This window comes from Heterodontus francisci, unplaced genomic scaffold (genome assembly GCF_036365525.1).
Source record: "Heterodontus francisci isolate sHetFra1 unplaced genomic scaffold, sHetFra1.hap1 HAP1_SCAFFOLD_43, whole genome shotgun sequence".
Classification (NCBI taxonomy): domain Eukaryota; kingdom Metazoa; phylum Chordata; class Chondrichthyes; order Heterodontiformes; family Heterodontidae; genus Heterodontus; species Heterodontus francisci.
Window position 1 is genome coordinate 17,086,902 of NW_027141852.1, and position 4,789 is coordinate 17,091,690.

Genomic DNA, 4,789 nt, shown 5'->3' on the forward strand with positions numbered 1-4,789 from the left:
CCTGTACCGACTGTGTGTTGGAACGAGCTCGCTGCACTTTTCCTTGTGTCCAAGAATCACCACATCCAGTCAGGTTCCTTCATGTATTTTCCTGCAGGAATGAAAGAACTGGTGAGATAGAAGATACAAAAGCGATCAATGTAATCGTCCCAATAATAATCATTATGAACAATCGCGAAATGAAAACCAGGAACACAAACAGTGTCAGTGTCTGACTCCACTGCAGTAGTGCAGCATTCAGCTTCTGTTTACCAGGTGTTTGCAGTGGTTTTACAACAGGTTTGTGCCATTCAGAAACAACACAAGCCCTGCACTGCTCAATGACAGGGACTGTCCGATAGAGCAGTGACCTTGACACAGTCACATTTCTATTTCAACGGAAAACAAGCAGCCACTATTTAAAACGTGCCTTTCTCGCTTCTCACCTGGTGTCTGCAATAAACGCTCGTTATATTGCGGCTATTTTTCCGCCACTGTTCACGATCCAACAAACAGTGAGAGATTGGAACTAAAGCAGGAAAATTCCCTCTCCTTTGGGTGGTGAAATTGTCAGTGATTTTCAATAGTGATTTCTTCCCATTGTGTCTCCCTGAGCCTGTACAGACACTGTCCGAGAATGAACTCTCCCTTCCCCGTGTCCCCGGCTCACTCCATGTTCTGGGAGCAGCTCCTGCTCCACAGTGTCTGTTACAAACACTCCCCGACTCCCCCTCAACTTCCCACCACTCAATGCTAATCTCTGAGCACATCTGCGGACACGCTCCCACAGCAGTGGCTGCTGGAAGCAGATGCTGTTTGTTCCCTTCCCCCGGGCCTGGGAAGTCTCCATTAGCAGCTGATTTAAAGCATCTTCCCCTGATTGAGTGAATGGCCTCACAGACTGGGTTGGGGAAAGGATGCGCATGCGCTCCACTCCTCATAGTGACGTCCCACAGGGGGCGGAGCAACACCGCGCATGCGCAGATCTTTGCAGCAATTCAGCATTCAAACATCAATGGGAACTTTCCCCATTTCACCCTCATCAAAGTCCCAAAGAAAGTGAAGAGGGGCTTGGACTGGAGGAAGGGAGGGGCGGGGTAGGGGGAACCTAGAACCCAGAAAGCTGCCCACTTGCCCCATTTAGATGCTCAATTTGCGGTCATTCCCTGCAGGGGTTTGTTATTATTGAGCCCCTCCTGGTAAAACAATCCGATAGAAAGAGGGGAGAAAGGAGGGAGCCGGTGTGTTTGCTGGGACCTTGCAGAATTCATTTCAGCAGCAAAAGTCCCGGGTGATATTAACCCGAGTGAAACACGCTGTCAGTGAGAGGAAAACCGAACGGCCCTTTTCATCTTTTCATTGGAAACAAAGTAGAGCCGGAAGTGCGGCGAGCAGAGCAGACACACAAGCTCAATGACAGGAGAGCTCGGCCGTCCCTGAGTTTCAGCTCCCGGCTCTTACATTTCCTCATCCACACTGTCTTTACTGTGGATGTTCAGGGATTCCTTGTCGGATCTGAGGACTGTGTCCATTAAACATTCTGAGTCAGAAGATCCACACACTCTCTGTTATCAAGATTTATGGGCAGGAATGTTTCAAAACTTTGTCTATTAAATCATTGTATTATTCACAGAACTAATGTGGCAATCGGTTCATTATTCAGGTCTTGAACTTGGTTTGGGTAGACTGAAAACTGAGAGGTTCAGCACCTCTCCAACCCTTCGCTATTGGCCGTGTGGCCTAATGGATCAGGCGTCTGACTTCTGTGTATTTAATGAAGTTATCAGAAGATTGTAGGTTCGAGTCCTACTACGGTCATTTTGGGCGATCAGTGTTTAGCACCGCAGCCTCACAGCTCCAGCGACCCGTGTTCAGTTCTGGCTAATGTCTGTGCGCAGTTTGAGTTCTCCCTGTGACTGCGTGTGTTTCCTCGCACAGCCAAAGACTTGCAGATTGATTGGTAAATTGACTATTGTGAATTGCCCCCAGTGGAGGTAGGTGGTGGGGGATGTGGTCGGGAATATGGGAATAATGTTGGATTAGTATAAATGGGTGGTTGTTGGTCGGCAGAGACTTGGTGGGCCGAAGGGCCTGTTTCAGTGCTGCATCTATTAATAAATAACTGATTTTTTTGATGAAATAACAGAAAAGGTTGATGAAGGGAAAGCAATGGATGTTGTCTATATGGATTTTCAGAAAGCGTTTGACAAATTACCACATAAAAGGCTGGGTAACAAAACGGAGGCTCCTGGAATAGGAGGGTCAGTATCTGCTTAGATTAAAAAATGTATGAAATATCAAGAAAAGCGAGTTGTGGTATTTGGTTGTTTTTCAGAATGGAAGATGCTGAACAGTGATATCCGCAAGGGTCAGTGTCAGGACCACCATATATATAAATGACTTGAATATTGGAATCACAGAATTGTTACTACACAGAAGGAGGCCATTTGGCCCATCGTGTCTGCACTGACTCTCCAAATGAGCAATTCACCTCATGTCACTTCCCCGTCTTCTCCCCATAATCCTGCACATTCTTCCTTTTCAGATAACAGTCTAATTCCCCTATGAATGCTTCAATTAAACCTGCCTCCATCACATTCTCAGGCAGTTCATACTTTAACCACTCGCTGCGTGAAAAAGTTTTACCCCACGTCGCTTTTGCTTCTTTTACCAATTACTTTAAATCTGTGCCCTCTCGTTCTCGATCCTTTCACAAGTGGGAACAGTTTCTCCCTATCCACTCTGTCCACACCCCTCATCATTTTGAATACCACTATGAAATCTCCTCTTAGCCTTCTTTTCTCCAAGGAAAACAGTCCTAACTTCTCCAATCTATCTTCATAACTGAAGTTCCTCATCCCTGGAACCATTCTCATGAATCTTTTCCATAATCTCTCCAATGCCTTCACATCTTTCCTAAAGTGTGGCACCCAGAACTGGATGCAGTACTTCAGCTGAGGCTAGTGTCTTATACAAGTTCAACATGACCTCCTTGTCCTTGTATGCTATGCCTCGATTACTAAAGCCGAGGATACTGTATGCTTTATTAACCGCTCTCTCAAGCAATGACTTATACCCCCAGGTCCCTCTGCTCCTGCACCCCCTTTAGAATTGTACCCTTTGTTCTATATTGTCACTCCATGTTCTTCTGACCAAAATGAATCAATTCACATTTCTCTGCATTGAACTTCACCTGTTATCTGTCCTCCCATTCCACCAACTTGTCTATGTCCTTTTGAAGTTCTACACTATCATCCTTACAGTTCACAATGCTTCCAATTTTCGTATCATCCACAAACTTTGAAATTCTGCCCTGTACACCAAGGTCTAGGTCATTAATATATGTCAGGAAAGGCAAGGGTCCCAACACTGACTCCTGGGGAACTCCACTACAAACCTTCCTCCAGCCCGAAGAACATCCATTGCTCACTACTCTTTGTTTCCTGTCACTCAGCCAATTCCATATCCATGTTACTACTGTCCCTTTTATTCCATGAGTTATAACTTTGCTCACAAGTCTGTTGTGTTGCACTGTATCAAACTCCTTTTGAAAGTCAATAAAAGCAAAATGCTGCAGATGCTAGAAATCTGAAATATAAACAAAAAGTGCTGGAAATACTCAGCAGGTCTGGCAGCATCTGTGGAGAGAGAAACAGAGTTAATGTTTCAGGTCAGTGACCATTCAGATGCTGCCAGACCTTTTGAAAGTCCATGTACACCACATCAACAGCATTGCCCTCATCATCCCTCTCTGTTACCTCATCAAAAAACTCCAGCAGGACATTTAAACATGATTTTCCCTTAAGAAATCCATGCTGTCTTTCCTGAATTAACCCACATTTGTCCATGGGACTATTAATTTTGTCCCGAATTATTCTTTCGAGAAGTTTTCCCACCACCGAAATTGAACTGACTGGGGAGTGAGACGAGGTGAGTTGCTTTAGCAGAGAGCCAGCATGGGTTCGTCAGGCCGAATGGCCTCCTTCTGTGCTTTAGCCATTCTATGATTGTATGATTCTAGCAGAAACTGTTGGTGGAGAGGCAGTGATGCAGGAATGGGTTGACAGAAAGGGAAAAGTCTGGGCTGGTGTGTGTTTGCAGCATTTGCAGCTTGTGTTCGGGTTTGTGAATAAAGGTGATTTGGAAGCTGTGTTCCAAATTGAAGTGTTTACTGGAAGGAAGAAGTTGATGTAAATAAAGAGTAAAACGTGTTAAGATGAAGCGTGGTGTGATTGTGGATAGCAGTAAATATAGTGTTGGTGAATTATTTGTGTTAATAAACATCCACTGCACCCTCTGCTGCAGGCTGCTGTTTATATCCAGCTGTGTATTAGTGCTGTGTGTTAACGAGATAAATGTTTGTTTCAACGCTGTTTATAAAGAAATAGCATTGCACTCAAACAGTCCCAGACATAGCAACACACGTACAAAAGCAAAATACTGCGGATGCTGGAAATCTGAAACATAAACAGAAAATGCTTGAAATAGTCGGCAGGTCTGGCAGCATCTGTGGAGAGAGAAACAAAGTTAATGAGAGCTGAGGAAACAGACCTGAACTGTTAACTGTTTCTCTCTGCACAGATGCTGCCAGACCTACTGAGCATTTCCAGCATTTTCTGTTTTTATTACAGCAACACCTTTGATCAGCAGTAGCGGTGATAGTGCGAGCCAGGGGGCAGCTGGGAAGGTACGTTTCACTATAAAGTACTTACCTGACGATTCGGCGGACACGGACACGGGGACTGCTGGGTAAGTGAACTTATATATTCGGGCAGTGGCTAAACCCGAAACACTACATGTGTAGTGTCTC

At 45.0% G+C, this 4,789-nt stretch overlaps 1 non-coding gene across 1 annotated transcript; it reads left to right on the top strand.

The window, feature by feature from the left end:
• The first annotated feature begins 1,708 nt into the window (after nt 1-1,708).
• Nucleotides 1,709-1,797, top strand: trnar-ucu (transfer RNA arginine (anticodon UCU)). Its single transcript is given in 2 exon segments — nt 1,709-1,745; nt 1,762-1,797. It is a non-coding gene; the product is annotated as a tRNA-Arg (tRNA).
• The last annotated feature ends 2,992 nt before the right edge of the window (nt 1,798-4,789 follow it).